Raw genomic sequence first — 18,707 nt, forward strand, 5'->3', positions numbered from 1 at the left:
GTACTCGCCCCACTCCCGTTAAAAACGTAAATTAACCTCCGTTATAAATCCGCATAATCAATAACGGAAGCGGATGCGGATGCGGACTTATCATTTATTGCAGAAGTTCCGCACTTGCGGATGCGGAAGCGGAGTTTCGTTACAACTCTAGTAAGTACCTTTCTACAGACTGCTCATAGTCGTTGTAAGTTTTACAGCAAATAAACAATAACAGAAATGCTGTGACAGATAATTTATGTTCGTACGAATCTAAGATTAATTAAGATCTAGTAATTCTGCTAAAGCTTGACAAACCGGGTCTCCTATAATGGCGTGTGTAGGAGTCCATTTTGATCGACGCCACTGGTCGTTAATTTTTTATAGACTAGCTTAAGAAGCCCCCATCAATTTGTTAAATGGTCATAATTAATCTTGCTATGAATCATTCAATATTTGTTAGTAATGTTAAAATAAATTAAGTTAGAGAAACTTACAATTTATAGTACCGAAAATGAAATATTGGAAGTTGCTTCAGAAAGACAGCTTCATAGACTATGATTATTTCGGTCCTTTCTACAAGATCATTGACACAAAAAAATGCTTACAATTTTAATATTGGTTTCATCTGAACAGTATTTAATACAATAATTGTAATAAGCGTGTGTTAGGTTATGTTACATTACATGTTACTCACTGATAACGTAGCTATTTATTAGTGAAATAAGTTTTTGAGTTATTTCAAATACATATAAAAATACAAGTATTTCCTTTTTTTAATAATACTCTTTTAGCATACACTAACTCCTACCAAAATGAATGATCGCTACCTTCAATTTATAATTGTCGTCGATTGACACATAAAATTTCACAATTACGTCATCTTTTTTATCCGACATTTCGAAGAAAGTCTGAATCCTTACGATGAGGAACTCGTTGACCTACTCTAGTTTCGACGATTATAGGAAGCATGAGTTCACGGATTAAACTCCATTTGTATAAAGCCAAGCACTTAAGTAATACAATCCGTTCAAAACTTCAAGAAAATATTGGTTACTTATCAAATAATATAAATTATTGCTGTAATGAAAACTTTGTACGTGTTTGATTATTCTTTAAAAAATTTCTCCTTACTGTTATTTTGCTTTTAAAAAAAAACTTATAAAAGCAATATAAAAAGTAAATATTTGACTTCACTTTCGGTAATATATTTCACAACATGTTAATTTAAATGCAGCTAAAATTAATTACTTCAGTTTTAATTACCATTTAAGTGGCGTTCAACAATGCTAAGTATTCTCTGTAGTAAAGCAATAAACGGATTAATAATATAACGTAACTAATTGCCGTATCAATCAAGTGCTTGGAGTTAAAATGCTCCAAATATGGCTGCCTTTTTACTCGCAGTCCCCACCCCACATCTGAATAACCTTACTGCATTCAGTTTATTACAGATGTACAATTATTTGTCCATTATAAAATTCTTCGTTACTTTGTTTTATCTTGCTTACGAATCCTTTCGCATTTACTTTGATTTTTTACAGATTGCAAAATGTGTAGAAAGGAAAATCGTGAATAGACCTAGAGAAAATTTTTACCTTGCGTAATATTTCGGTCGCGTCAACACATGCACCAACTAAAAAACTAAAAAAAGTGTAATAATTAGACATTTTAATACATATTGTAAAATAAGATTATTAGTCCTCAAATATTATTAGATGTTCTTTAAAATTTATTTAAAAGAGCACATGCTATTAATTTATGTACAAATATTTCTTAATTATAAATTTTATTTTATGTGCAAATACTGGCCGAATATGATTGTTCACACGGCAATCAAATAAAAGAAACAAACAGTGCAGACAGAGTTCAATGACCCCGCACGAAGAGGCATCCTTTCGGTACCCTTGATTGTTGCATTAAAAACAAAATGCTTGTTTCAGGTATAGTGTTATTTTGACGATCGCAACAACAGCTTCCGACGGATTCACCTTGATAAACGGTCAGTAAAGTTTTTGTATAACAACCACTTTATGTTTTATAACAAAGTAATTATATTTCATTGCAATTTAATGGCTTCAGTTTTGTATCAATTATTTAAAGGAACACTTTTATGACTTCGGACAATTATATTAATATTAAAATTTACTCAATAATGATCCTAAATAATAGAAATTGTATTGATTATTATTTAATAATTGATTAATAGTTCTGGCTCCCGTTTGCTGTTGAGGTCGAAAGATATATGCCAGTTTAGCAAGACCTCTCGAAGGCCTCATATCAACTAAGAAGGATACATTAACGCCAGCAACTCGTTCCATTTCTTTTTGTGTTAATAGCAAAAAAATATGTTTGTATTCGTTGGTTGCATAGCAACAGTAGCAATTGTTTATTTTGTTAAAAGGTAGACTTGCATGTTTATAAAAAGTGTATAATTAGGACCATGTAAGAGATGATCTGTTACTTTTCCCGTATTATAAATACGTTGCCTGCGTTCAGGCTTCTTAAAGCTATTAGGTAAAGAAGGATTAACTTACGAGCGTCTGTTTTAATAGGATTCTGTTTATACCCTATGGACAGTGCATTGCGCTTTTCACGAGTAATATATAGGGTGTATCAAATCAGGGAATTATGCAAATATGACATTGTATGTTGTGATATGTTGAAACCGAAATTAAATCTAAATTGGACTCACAACACAACTAAAGTTGTTTAAACATTTATCAATAACTAAGTTTAGCCACTCTAGTCTCATATCTTTCTTTCCTATCTTAGGATACTTAGGTAATTGATTTAATTTTTGTTGAACTTCATAAGATATATTTTAATTTTTACTACGATGTCGCCTTATAATTATGTCTTCTTTATTATGTGGATGTATATTCAAAAATGTTTATAATTTATTCAATTCACAACCTTGAGACTTTATTTACATCTATGAGGTTTTACCATTTAAGGAGAGAGTTTTAAGACAGGCCTGATTATATTAATTAGGAAACCTGTTTCTGATTTAAATCGACTGAGAAGTTATTGTGAGTATTTTAAAAGCACTGAGAACATTTAACTTTATTAATAAATTATTACAAATCTTAGAAAATACGTATCTTTATACGTCTAAAGTTATTTAAAAAGTTTAGTAACTTTAACTTTCGTTTTCATAACTTGTAACAGAAAATAATTGTCTATTATAAAGATTATTAATTATTTGATAGGCTATATTTATTAATAATTATTGTGCAGTGTTAAAATTTAGCTTTAACCACTAATTGCTCGCGACTTCGTCTGCGAGAAGTTGAAATAAAAAAAAATTAGCCTATGTTACTGATAACGTAACTTTTTAATGGCGAAAGAATAGTTTTTAGTTATTCCAATACATACAAAAATAATCATTCCTATTTATAAGAACAGTATAGATAAAATCAATAATTTCACGTACCTATTTGTTGAACATAGATCAATATGTAACTAATAAAAAAACAAATAAAGCGCGATATTTTAGTACGAGTAATAAATTCAATAACACGCAGATGGAGTACAGATTTCGTTAATTCAATAATAATCCAATAACTTATGTTGACTACCACTTATTAGTCTAGACATAGTGCATTAAAGATTTTACGAAGATTTTAAAATATTACATTAAACGCAACATTTTATCTTGACTATTAATTTGTTTAAGTGTTATTTAGTGTTTTGTTTTTGTTTGTAATTACCGATTACCCTATCAAATTTAAGTGCAAAGGAGCCAGCTGAAAACCAGCGCAGGAACGGTTTAGTCCCTCCTGAATACGCTGAGCTGGCTACCTTTTGCCACGATTTGTTTTCTTTGGAATTATCCCGTATATGCAATTTCTTTTTGTGGCAATAAATATATATTCATTCAATCAATGAATACAAGATTCGCCGTACTTGAACTTTCATTGTATCAGGAAATGTCACTTCACAACTGCTATCATATTGTCGTTTATGTGTATGGATAGCAAAGATATCGCTTATTAAATAAAGGTTACGTTCAAATATTTTCCTGGAAAGTTGGAAAAACAAAGGAAAGGAAAATTGAAAAAAATTGAAACAAAGAAAAGTTGAAAAAAACCTGGAAAGAAAAAAAAACATACAGACGAATTGAGCACCTCCTTCTTTTGGGAAGTCGCTCAAAAACAGGTTGTTACAATTTTTACTAACATATCAGTTGTGTGAAATTTCCTTTATAAATCTGTTTAGTTTAAGCGATGATGTGTGTTCAATATTAAAAATAACACAATATTTGAACGTTTCGCAGCCGGGTTTTATACTCTATAATACATCTAGGGTTGCCGCTCTTGTATAATCCATGTTTTTCTCTAAAAATATATAAAAAGCGTGATTGCAAAGAGAAGATAAATATACTGATGGTCACATCAGAAGACTCAAGGTAACTTTGTAATATCTTATAATTTACATATTACATTGGACGTCTGTATTTTATCAAAGGAAAACTTGCAAAATTGATTACAAAAGTTTTATGCTGCATTAGCAAAGTACGCCCATGGTTAATTAAATATTCATATTTGAACATTGTTTGAATGTGGCAACCCTAGAGTAGAGCGTTATTAGCGAGGACGCGCAAGGGCGCCGAATGTCAGCGGGTCGATTCACTCGTACTTTACTTGCCTAATTGCAAACTAATCATATCAAAATAACTTTGCAAACTCGCAGTTTACTCATTCCTTTGTTTTATGGAGAAACTAGCTTTCGCCCGCGGTTCCATCCACATGGAATTAAAAAAAACCAAAGCCTATGGGTTCTTGCAGACTATATTCTACATCTTTACCAAATGCCATCAAAATCCTTTCAGCAGTTTGGGCTACAAACTCTATCAAATATTCATCGATCCATCCAAACCTACGCATTTATAATATTTAGTACTTATGATATTAAAAATTAACGAAACTGTCAACTGTTTTGATTGCTGTGAAAAATGTATTAATTTTTTATTCGTATTGTTATCTTCCCTTCAAAAAAGACACAAGAATGTGTCACTCTAAAACTATTTTATTCCCTATAGTATACGTTTTTACAAAAATTCTCAGCAAAATTAAATGTAGTTACTATTAAAATAATGATGTCTCAAGATTAACAAGAATTCTTGTCTGCGAATTTTAACACGTCTATGATTTATTAAACCACTAAAAAGAAACTTACTCGCTAAAACGAAAACATAATTAGCGCTATTATAATAATTAAGTACTCAATCTTGATTACAATCTGACTGGACTACGCGACGCGAGATACTACTCGTAGTTAATATTGCTAATGGCAAAAAGTTCTAGGAGATTCGTCTTAATTATTAAATCACGCCTGTTAACTATGTAAAAATTAAAAGCTAGAGTTACAGGAAAACTTATTCATAACTAGCTGTTCCCATGCGACTTCATTCGCATAAATTCATTAATAGCAAATGTAAAAATGACATAACAAAACTTGGCAATTTTTCTTCCTTGATGTTGACAGCAACTTATGGTCTCTTTCCCACATTAGGGTTTTATCCAAAATATTTACCCCCTAAGTTTAATGGCGTGAAAATATATAGCCTAAAGCGTGACGTAAGTGTAGGGCTTTTTATTAAAAAAATAATTATTCAAAAATATGGTGTAATTGCTGACATATTAGGCAACAAAAAAGTGTGTGTTTACGCTTTATTATAATAGTATAGATAGTATAACTAAGCACAGGTTTTATCCTTTCGAATAGATTTCCGGACGACAATTTTATCTCAATAGGGTACTACTTGAATACATTAAAATGCATATGTCTACATATACCAAGCTACGTGATCTCGTAATATTACGATAATTTGATCAGTCAAATATAAAGAACTCCATGAAATAATTAATTCAGGAGAATAGAATTTTAAAATGTCCCACAAAGTAAGGTCGGAAAAAGAAAACACATGAACATCAGAGTATATTTGGGTCCTCAATCGAAACCTCGGTAAAAGATAAGATATCTATATCTTGTCATCGGGTATGTGTGCTCGTTCGTTACTCTTAAAAAAATAAACAACTCAATATGAAGGTAATAAAATATTTTAATGTAATCGAGACGATCCTCTAAAATCGTAACTTGATAACGCTTCAAACCACTAAAAAAAAAAACAAAAATGCATAAGATTTAAAAAATAATAATAAAATGTAGTCCGAATGTCAAACCGAATGTCGACATGTCATTGTCAAATGCAGGCGCGTCAATTTGCGCTTCAGACGGGGCCATTTTCACGCGTGCGTTTGGGTGGGGTGTAGGGGGGTATCCGTGGCGAAGGCGTCAAGGTCACTAGTGACGTCATCCCTCGAACAATGACCTCCCGAAAATGAGGCGGCCCGCACCGCACCGATTGTGCCGGCTCTCTGTATCACGCGCCGACTTATGTTGACACTGAACTCGATCGAGTTTTCAATACCCGGCCTGGAACTAATTTACGGGCTCAACGGAATCAATTATTACGCATAATAGAAATTTATTTGAAGCTTCAGTGTTTATTTTGTTTTCCTAATTGAGTTCCTAAGCTATTTTGTCCAAAATTATGTTTACATAATACATTTAAAAAATTTTATGTGACATCAACCATGAACAGAAAAAAATTACGAAAAGGAAATTAATCAGGCATTAACAACAATGGAAACGAATTTAAATTGACACGTTTTTAATTCTTGTAACAGATTTTATGCGAAATTGTTTGTTGATCGAAAAACATTTTTTCTTTTAATCGAACGTTAAATATATACACAGTCAAAGATTAACTTTGACTGTGTATGTTTAAAATGTATCTCAGTAATATCTTAATCAAAGTTCAAATTAACGTAATGAGCCTTTACTTTTGGTGCACATTTTCAGTGATAAACGCCCGGCCGTGGTAACGAATGGCGGTGCTCCCGAACCGCCGCGTTACTTTAGTATAATGAACATTTTGTCATCGCGAATGTTCTCTTACGATACTAACATTTGCCAAATACAATCCAATGGCGACAAAGATGTAATTTATGAACAAATAACTCTGTATTGCAGATAAATAGTATAAAATAACGGGTCCGGGTTTCGCGGCATAATATACCCTTATACTACACATATACCGGAGGGCATAATATTGTAAACAAAAAGATGTGGTAGAAAGTGGTACTTACCAGCTCAATACTCGCCTCATCTCCTGCAGGTGACTTGTCTCTAACGCGGTCAATCGAGTCAAGTCTGTAGGCGCCAGCGATGATGCCTGCAGATTCACCCGTATGCTCCGTTATTGTTCCAAACGCGAAACCGAAATTTCAGTATTGTCACAAGCAACCACTCCCGATAACCTTTGAACTAGCACTTTTTAACCGACCGACTCTTCTTCTTCTTCTTGGCTGCTTGCAAACGACTTTTTCACCCGCGCATCTCTCCGCAGGGTGTCCAACCGTACTAGAGAGATTCAAAACTACCCACTAGTGCGAGAGAATAAAAATGCGGCTGGTTACCCGCATTAACCCGGGCCGCGAATTTTAAACTTTATCAAATGCAACAAAAAAGAACGCTGTTAAACATTCCAAAACAAATAAATCGTTGGAATTTTTCGCGAAATCTTATTCAAGAAAAAGTAACTATATAACTTGCATTTTTATTATTTACCCATTGATTATTGTAAGTTTTCATTTGATAGACACCAAAAAGAAACTCACGTCTTATGAAATACTTTGATCAAAATTGCTGAAAAATAAGAATAAACGCAAGGAAAACTTATATTGTGAGTTAGCGGGTACATAAGTAAATTTAACAGGCCATTAATGTCACATTCCATCAGACGGTGCTCGGCGGCGGCGTGTGCATTCAAATAAGGTCCACGGCAAACAATTTTTTGCATTAGCGTGACAATCAATGTTTACACTGCTCGTTCAACTGTCAATTGAAAGGGTAAACATAATCTGCCGTCGGTTGCGGCGTTAGAGCGTCACCCACTGATCTGTATAAATAGAAAGGTCAGCTTTTATATCGTTCCAACTTAAACCCACCCTTTGATGTTAGTGATTCTTCATTAGTTCCAATCCTCATAACCGCTACCAAGTTGGAAGTCCCAACCGATTTCGCCAGCGCCAATATGGTGAAAATCAAATAGACACAAAATACTGGTTCATAAAGCCTGTCTATTCATAGAGGTCAGTGTTGTCATCGAAACAGATATAGTTTTTTAAAGGTAAAGAATACGCGTGGTGTATTTTAACATGGCAATTTCATACGTCACTTTCTCAGTTTTATTTAAGTTAAGTTAAGAATCATTTTGATTGATTTTACGATGCACTATAGTAAAGATCTTCGTTCTAGAAAATTCCATCACAAACTACTAAAACACTATCAATTAATTACAGTCGACAGTGAATTAAAAAGCCGAGTCGTGTTATAAGATACTTAGTTCTGTCGCCATTCAAGTGTTTTATGCCGTAAATAGGCTATAAATACAAAATGCGATGCAAAAAGACTTATGTGTTGAGTGGCCGGGACCGCTTACACTGCGACACTGCCAATCGTATCACTATGTACCTCACGTAAGGAGCTTTTAGCACGACTGAATTAGCTATGTCGTCGTGTCCCAGTGCTTTGTATCATTTATAAGGTAAAGATTATTGTTTACGTACTTTGGAATAAAAGGGAAGACTAATTGACGAAATTATGGTAACAATAAGCGAAAGGCAGGCTATGGATGCGTTAACGCATTTGTTTGTCGACTCAGAGGGAACGAGCACTTCACGTGGTCCTCCAGATCAAAGTTAGAAATATTAGGCGTACAAAATCCGTAAGACCAAGAAGTGTATTGTCTTATATTTTGAGGTAAAAGGGCAGTTGTAAATTGATCAAGCAAGTATCTTCAATAAATAGCAAACTGTACTATGTAAACTACATTGTTATAATGCAAAGTCTGAGTGGTCTTAACATATTCAACTAGTTGCAGAATAGCACATGTCCGGACGCTCGAAAGGATTTTATTACTCGAAGGTACATTGACTGATGGGGAAGCTCATACAAACATTGCGCTGTGAAATAACATTGTACTTTCTTTACATCAAGCAGTTTGCATTTTGAATGTTGGCAATATTGCTCGCGGCTTACGTGCCAATGACATAACAGTAGCCATATTAGCCATGGTTTGATTACCGATAATTTTTTGGGGTTTTAGTTTATTTTTTGACTCTTGTATAATATTGGATTTGATAAAAAAATATTTTTTACATTTATACAACCCAATTCTTTTCATCATTATTTTTCCACGTATTGCATTTGAACGGGTACTTTATACTTCTATTTTCCAGTAAGCTACCCTATTTTTATCGGATATCAAATATAATTGAGAGAAGTAGAACATTATTAACGCGTCTCAATGGGTCGACACCAGACTGAGGGCGTACCCATATTTGAGAGGATATCAGGATGAACGCGAAGTGTCTGATTAAACAGACAGTAATAATCGCGTATACTAAAGAGATATCAAATATATATCCACATTAATATTAACATACAATCTGCCACCGGTTTGACTAAATTTGAATTGATGGTTTTTAGTCATGTCCATGTTATGATAACATTGTTTACAGTTTAGAAAAGAATGGATATCCAAGATCTGTATCATTCTAGTAGAATCGTCATGTTCTAGCTATAAAGTTATGCGTTTAAATGCTTTCTTGGGAAATACGACAATTGTATTCTGATTTAATTTATTTAATAATAAACAAAAAAGCACGTCTGTCGCCGGCTTTGAAAGTAATTAATGGATCGAGTATCTCACCAAATGAGAAAGCTTTGCGTAAAAAACGAATTGGAGAAGACATAAATGTCATCAATCAAAAGCGGATTCATTTGCAGTATATTTTTTTTAGAATTTCCTTGTTAGATAACATTATCGGGCATTAACATTTTTCTAACTAATTAATGTCTATACATATACCTCTTGCACATTTATTCTACTATCTAGCCAGTGGCAATGAATAGCTTTGACATTTCTTTCTTTCCTATTAATTATTTCTTCCCTTTATCTTAATTTTCGCAATCCTTATGATCAAGTCTCGTATCTTTGGTATGGCCTTTATCTCTTTGCTAGTTACGGATATTCAAGGAATTTCACCAACCTACGAGCATGAATCGCAAGTCAACAAGTACATCGTATGTGTTCATGACATAAGAAGCGTGCATCGCTTTGAGATGCGAAACACGTGTCCTAGCGTAGAGTAGGTCTGTGCTCGCTTCGTCCGCAGCCGGAAGTGTTGCGAGGAGATTGTTTTTCATTCAAGCGACATGTCTGCGACCGACAGACGTAATAGCATTCATCTGCTAACGTCACTATATTGTTACGTCCTGTTACATCGTTCTTCTATGACCGCTTCAGTGTTAACAGCATTGAATTGATTGCACTAATTGTCTCAGTCTTCGTTAGATTTCTTATTGTTATCTGCGACTTGTACGTCCACTACATAATGCACGCTCTCTTATACTCCCTCTACGACTTTACAAAACGTATCACAGTTTTTGTTTAGGCATGTTTTAGTTAAGTTAGTTTAAGTCTACTACAGAACGTTTCCACAGTGAACAGTCTTACGTCATTAGTGTTTATAATTCCTCGTCACGTTATCGAGTTAGGCACATAAAATTCGAATTTAAAAATATAAATGCACGTACTCGATGACCGATAACGATGCCGTCCCAATGTATGAGCTAATGCCTCAATGTCGAGAGTTGACATCAATTACACCGCGGGCTCGTACATAATTCACGTCGCCGAAGCGAAGCTAATGATGGTGGCCCTTATGGGGTGTCGGGGTCGACGGCCGGCCTTGCTTGCTTTAATTCTATTCGAAATGTTTCACTTAATTGACTTCGAAATTATAGCGCTCCGTCACGCATTACTCGCACTGAAATTGTACTTTAACGACGGGCATTAGGTGAAGCGCTTTCACGTTTACTCTTAAGCTCTTGGAGCCACGCAGAGGCAGTTGTATTATTTAAGCCAGCACGGATAAAGAAGAACTTAATGAGCTTATTACGACTTCTTTATCATTGTAAACACAAAGCATCGTTCTATACAACTCTATGCTGCGAAAGTAAGCGTCACGAACCATGGACTTATGATTTTGTCTATATTCCGACAGAAAGCAGACAGATGATCCTAGCAATCATTGGAACACTATGTCCATCTGTTAAAACGTCGTATGCCGTTCAATAAATAATGCAACTTTTATCGCATACGATTCTAATAATGCATCTGTCTCCACGAAACAAGGAGATAAACTTCCACCTACTGGCGGTCAAAGGCGACAATAAGGTGATGTCATTGAGGGGCAGTTGCTATTTTCTCAGGCCGGGTGCAGCGGCGTGCGCAGGCGCAAATTGAGCCGACAGACGGCGCGCGTCGGATGTCGCAATTGCCGCGCCCGCAGCGTCTCTGCTCCCTGTCCGCTGCACCCAAACATCACATCTTTGGAACATCTAAAAAAGTAAACTAAAAAAATAGGTACAAATGACTTACCTAATAAAAAACCCTACAGCGACGGCAACTTGTGGTTTCAACATACATCAACATACAACATACAATATACAACACAATCATCAATCAATTTTTTTAAGCTGCCTCAAATTGTAAATTGTTTAAAAAAATAGTAATCTATGTGAAAGAACTTTGATTTTAATTGAAAAGGTCGACTGTACTGCAAATTACATTCTCGAGATAAATTAAACTATTAAAAGGTGAAGACTTCAACGTTGAATTCTATTAACTGCATTTTACAATGTTACAAGAACAAGATGCCATTACATTCAAAGGAATGTAAGTATGAATTGGATTATGTTGTATGTAATTGTTATAAGAATGAAGCCATAAAAGATCTTTGACTTCGACCGTAAGATACATGTTAATTACACTCTTCGCAGGACCTTAAAATATCCATTAGAGCAAAGAAATATGTGAGTTATAAACATTTAGCTATTAAACTACAGGAATAGAGGTCTGCAGTGTACGAGATTAGACTTTATTTACACGCATTTATTAACTTGAGTGTGTGTTACAATCTAGGTGTCAATATTTTACAGACTTCTAGGTGTCTTAATAATTCGAATCTTATATTTTATAGATCTATATTACGATGGCTCCTATATAGACTATTGTAAGCCACAATTTAGCGACTTACGCCTTATTTTATGTTCTGTAAATTAATTGGTATATAGTAAATTATGTCTAAATTTAAACTAACGTTAGAAATGTAGAATTTGGATGTCTATTGTATATTTCTTTTTGATGCATAAAGTTCTGTTTAGCAAAATTTGCGTTTTAAGTTTACGTAGGAGTAAGATTTATGCACGCTGAAATAAACGGTAAAAACGAATTAATTATATCTTAGTTTCCATATGATTATTAAAAAAATCGATTTGATGTAACGTTAGTGTAGCCTTGGTTAGCGACGCGTGCGCACGGCCTCGCTCGGACATAGATCACACGTCGTTCCGGTTTCTCTCCTCTGAAATATTACACCCACATTAACGTTGATTATTCAACCTTCGCTGTCATGTCTTCCAGTTCGACTTTCGGTTTGATAAAATTTTGTTTACAATTTTTTTATTTAAAAAAAAACTAAGAGTGGCATAACAAATTGCTTTTACCTCTGTTATTACATTAACTAAAAAAATACATTGTCTTTTTTATTTGCTTCTTTACCTGTCTTAAATCAAATTAAAGGCGTTAAAAAACAGTAGCACGAAGGGCACAGATGTATGCCCTATATTATATCGGCCACTTCACTAAACCTCACCTCAAGTGTACACAGAGCCTTATGGTAATGTGGTTGCCGTATCGATTCGCCGAATCGTAACTAGGTCCACGCATTGTTGCAGGTCAGTAAAGGCCGTGTGGCTCTTTCAAACTGACCATTACGAATTATTTCATTGTTTAAAAGCTTTTCGAGAACATTCTAAAGAAATTAATAAAAATAATAATCTTCGAGAATAGTAGGTGTTTTTATATGATCCCTTGTAGAGACATAAATCACAAGTATTATAGCAAAATATCTCATTATTAGAGTAAATTCGTCAAGCAAACTATCTCGTGCTATTTATTTCTTATCTGAAATACGCACATAAATTATTTCTGTACGTAACATGGACTGGTCCATTTTCGCAATCGTCCTCTTTTAATTTACTACTAATGGTATGTCAGTTAGGCAAAATAAATTTCACTAGAAATTATAGGTTATAAACAAGACTGTGTTTATCCAGTACTGATTGCACTTTTATTGGCACTTAGGACGTGCAATCAGCGGCTCAGTTTTAAGACGCAAAAAGACCTCTTACTGAGGGTACCTAATAAAATTTACTCTTAGAGCTTCGGATTATTTTAGATCTACGCTGAGAGCTGCGCCGAGAAATGAGGTTGTAAAGTAATGGTTATTTGCGTCTAAATTAAAACGTGGATGGTCCTAATTACAGGATAACGTTAAACGAATATAATTCAATATCTTTTTCACTACTTTTCCCACAAGTGAAGCGGTAGAAAATTTATTTTAAGTACCACTTTTAATTTAATTTTGTTTCATTATGTTCCAGTAAAGTTTTATGTAGAAATCGTTATATCAGGAAATAAATAACCCTTAGTTGTCCTAGAGTTCAAAATAACGGTACATGATAGTAAATAGTTTTCGTGGAATCCATCATTGAAGCTGCCGGTATTGTGTTCGAGGTCAACAGAACAGAAGGTAAGACAACCACACAAAACTATAAAAATAACAAAAATAGACACATGTTTACTTCATCATACTAAACAATTAAAACGTGACGCAGTGTTCAAAATAGACAAAAATGGTACTGTCGAAGTTTGCAAAAGTTACAAATTGAGGAATAACTGCGAAAAGGCAATTGATTATTGCAAAACAAGATGTAGTATTGTAGATGTACAAGATGTAATTGATGTCCCGCAGTCAGTTTTATCTTAAAAGAAACAATTTAAAAATGCATCATAAAAAATGCAAAGTTCTAAATACGACGTACATCTGAAGAACAACAATGTCATTGAATCACGGCTGACAGAATTACACTTTAGATAAAAGAGTGCATGTGATGGATATAAATTAGAGTTGAAAACACAAAAATAAAATTTTTAAAAATATGTGCCTTTGTGTACGTTCAGGTAACCAGATAAGTGTGGTTCGACGTCGCTCGCCGGCCACTTGTGGCAATAATCCAAGTTCGCCTCTCATTATGTCCACTATCCTGCTCCACAGGTTTTGCTACTAGTCCTTCTATAAATAGTCGTATAGTGGTCGCGAGATACCAAGTCAATAGCTCGTTGCTTGTCACCAATACTATTATAAACCTCATTTCCAATGTAGTAAAGTCGAAGTTCCTTTTTCACAGCATGTCGCTATTAAAGACATTCTAGTCGAGTCTTTGCGTGCACAGTGGCCCAGTCGCAAGTGGAAGGAATGAATTTCGTAGACTGCTTGCACTTTCAATATGACTCGCTTTATGACTCGATTCATTATTATCTCTCTGAATAACTTTACGGCGCAGTAACCAGCTTCGAGTAAAAGAACATTGTGAATTATTTTTATATTACCGAATATATAACTTTTCTCGGAAAGTGATTGCTCGTCTAAAAACTGTTTTTAATGTACTTCTTCTAAGTCTTTCATTGTGTTAACATCAGTATCAATAGATGTTTTTTTTACGGCTTAATGCGTTTATTCTTCTCTATTATGATTTATTTCTTTTTTAGCTCTATTATATAAAAGTTCAAATATTTTTTCTGATTATTATGTCAGGACGAGTTACCTAATTTCCCTGAAGGTGCTTATTGAAGGCCGAAATATTAGAACATTGGATATGTTTTTTGTATATTCCAAATGATTGACTCTAAATTTACTGGTGAAAGGTTCCCGAGAACTATTCAAACGACTGGAGTACATAGATTCTTGTTCCTTCCACAACTTTCAATTAAAATGAGCAAAAATAGCACATACAGAGATAGTGTATCAAAGATTGTGGAGGATAGTTGTGGCATCGCATAAATTACGGCGAAGCGCAGCGCTCGCCGGCGGCGGGCCCTTTGCCTTGCCATATAATTAAGGTTCGTCCACAATGCACAAACGGCAGCCACGTCCCATTTGGTACACAAACAATTATGTGTGGCCTGCCCTTATAGACATTGTTCTTGCACGGCCCTATTAAGCATGTTGCGTTTGGTATTCGTAAAGAGTTAAAACGTCGCTTATTGTATTGTTCTGTAAGTGATTGCAATTTATTACATGTTTATAAAGGGCACACGTTTTCTTTGCTCCAAACCGAAATAGAATAAATTGTAGAAAAATTTACCTTTAACAGACATAAAAAACAAAATCCTCCTAACGCTTTGTTTTAACAGAAAATGTTTAAGATCCATCAGAAGTTATTATTTTATTTAATCAAGTTTTTGACGTACAAAATTCTACGAAAACATTTCGCTCGTTACCTTGGAAAGTAGCAAGGAAATTACCTGACAAGTGAGAAATGTCATCTCTTTAGTTAGTAATTTCTTTACTTAAAGTGCCCTTTATAATGAATACAGTATTGTGCCTGTCTGTAGAAACAGGTGCGATGGTCACCTGCAAGGTCGACTTAGCAACAATACATTAAATATAATGAAAATAACTTTGGTACATTGAGAAGAATTTATCATTTTACACACTAGACTAAATAACTTCTTAGCATCCTCAGCTGACTGTCTAATCTATTTGCAGGTAGTTTTAATTAAAAATCTTAAATCTAATAGCGAACTAGTACATTAAACCGATGGCCTCTTTAAAAGACGAAACTAGGACATTTATCGACATATTGACATATGCTTAAAAGCCATGGCGCGTCGCCAAATATCTCGAATACAGGAATCAACTGAGCACGCTTCACCTCTAATTAATACTCATAATGAAATTGAAGAGTTTGAACACACTAACTAAAGGAGCGGATTCACAAAATTCATTTGACTCTTGATAGACCAGTTATTAGGGAAGGTTTTAGAAGATCCAGCAACGGTTACGACCAGTAGGAGCTCTGCAAAAAGAAGAAATATAGGTAAAAACGCGAGATATAGATAGTTTTATAAATATAAGTCCAAGGATCGCCTTGTTCGTATTTAGATCAAGGATGTACGAAGCGATTTGCAATGTAGACTCTACGAATGGTAAGTAATCAGCAACTAATGAATTATAAATAAGAACACCTTCATATTGTTCCATTTATTAAACTATTAAGGTTACATTCTTTGTATAAATTTATTTGTATGAATATAATATAATATTGCTGCATTATTGTTTTCGTGTTAATTGTTAAAGCTGTTTAGAATATGAATCTTTAACGATCAGAACTTTATTCTCTTACTGACGATAATTGTTCAAGTTATATATATCTACAAATCGTTGAAATTATTTAAAACTAGATTTCGCCCGCGACACTTCCGCGTGTAAATAAAAAGAAACATAAGTGAGTAGACTATGTGTTCTTCCAGACTATCCTCTACGTATATGCCAAATTTCATCGAGATCTTTTCAGCCGTTTAGGTTACAAACTCTAACAAACATCCATCCATCTAAACTTTCGCATTTATAATATTAGTATGATTAACATGTATATTTATCAACATAATTATGGTGGGCGTAATACTCCTTGAATTATTATTTATTAAAATTATTTGGCTGAGGTAATTGCTCACAAAGCAAATAGATGAGTACGAAAGTTTATGAAGATGTACGTTAGTAAACCTTCAAATATATAGTTCGATAACCTTTGGAAATGTTGTGGAAATATAAGTAACATAGATAAAATTAAACGATTTCAATTTGAAATCTTAGTTAATATTAAATACATCTAGCATCTATGTTGTTACTACACTACCATAAAAATAATACAAAAATATCCCACTTTATAACGCAACAACGACCTTTGTTTTCTATACATAGTATTATAACCAATTCATTAAACTACCGAAGCATGGCTTTATACATTAAAAGTTTTATTACAATAAGAATGCTTAGGACAAAAAATTAGAACTCCATAACATGGGGCCCCATGGTCGTCGAACCAGTATATCGACCCTTAGCGGTCTCGTTCCCGTTACGGGCCCCAAACCACCGATTAAATAATCGACTGGAGGAAAGAAAGCCTTAAGAGCTGGACTGCATTCCGCGCCTCTTTTATTTGTCTATTCCGGGCTTACGTCAATGCGGTCGTTAGCCCACTCACTGCGCCGGGTTTTTACATCGAATCGGGTCAAAAATTTGGGTTGAACTCCATTATGTCGGCCGTTTGTTCACCTCTCTAGGTCGCATTCGCGGACCGAACTTCGTAATACGTTAATCGCCCTATGTTGTGTAATTCTATTCACAATAATGTGACGTCATACACAAGATTTATTTACAATGTCTAATTACATATGGTATGTTGTATAAGTTACATTTAAAGGGTTCAAATTCTCAAAGAACTCCTATTTATCTTGTATTTCGGAAATTCGGACAAGTCTGTTAACTTGGCTTACAGTAAAGCAAAACATTAACTATCTCTGTTCACCTCATTAGAATTGATAGTCGTGATATGCTCTTTCAACTTACTTGAAGGTTACGATTCAAAACGTCTGCCATTCCAATTTCCTTACAACCTTCATTCTGAAAAATCCGATTTCGAACGTCTCGTAAATATAAATATATCCTTGAAGGTAAATCTACAATCTAGATGTTCGGTTTTCAACCACGAAGCGACCTCGTAACCGAAACATATTTATTTTCGCATACAATGTAAAAGAAAGCTGTTAACATACATTCCATATTTAATTTTTCAGGTATTGTTTTAAATATTAGAAAGGATTATATGTTCAATGCTATATTATAATAGTTTGACGAGTAACCTAATATTATAAATGCGTTAGTTTAGATGGATGGCTGGATGTTAGAGTTTGTAGCCTTAACGACTGAACGGATCTGGATGAAATTTGGCATAAATGTAGAGCAGAGTCTGGAAGAACACATCGGCTACCTACTTTTGTTTTTTTTTTAATAATACCCGGACGGTGTCGCGGGCGAAAGCTAGTCAAAATGTAATTTTAAATTCGGATGAAAAATGAGATTATCACATTAAATAATATCTCCAACTAAAAAAATGTTAGAACAATAGCTTCTAGAAGTACATACTCGTATGTTGTTCCATTTTTAAACACGACGCCACCTGTTCAAAGTTTATTAAATGTCACATCTGCTGTGTAAATTGCATGGTGTTGTAGGAAACTGTATGGGCCGGTGGTCGCACACTGACCCAATGACGGACGAGTAGGTATGGTCTAAAAAGGAAATCCTACTTGCGCCCGCGCGGTCGATAGTCTAGCGCGCCACGTTTACCAACTGCAGCTATTTCAATTACAGTATGCGGAATTAACTGCCGTTTACATGCATATCCGAATGCGCGAGCAATATGCATAGACTTACTAACGCACAGAACTGTGCGAGTCAGACCTACCGTGATTATTCGTGAACTGAATGCATTTTAGATGAAATATGTACGAAAACAAATCATTAAAATTGATTTTAGTAAATCACGATGAGTTGTTTTTTTTTCTAAAGTAAACCTTGAAATTAATAATAAAGGATAAATCAAATACCCTCATTATTACAATAGCAGAGGTGTGTACGTTTTTATTTGTGCAAGAATTGATTTATCTGTACCTAACAATGACT

The 18,707-nt window shown here is 34.3% G+C and overlaps 1 long non-coding RNA gene across 1 annotated transcript in view; it reads left to right on the top strand.

The window, feature by feature from the left end:
- Positions 1–18,707, top strand: part of LOC106109252 — a 65,929-nt gene that overhangs the window by 25,210 nt on the left and 22,012 nt on the right. The window contains exon 3 of the long non-coding RNA XR_001225995.1: positions 1,920–1,978. This is a non-coding gene — a long non-coding RNA (uncharacterized LOC106109252). The remainder of the gene's footprint in view (positions 1–1,919; positions 1,979–18,707) is intronic.

This window comes from Papilio polytes, unplaced genomic scaffold (assembly GCF_000836215.1).
Source record: "Papilio polytes unplaced genomic scaffold, Ppol_1.0 DF821289.1, whole genome shotgun sequence".
NCBI lineage: Eukaryota > Metazoa > Arthropoda > Insecta > Lepidoptera > Papilionidae > Papilio > Papilio polytes.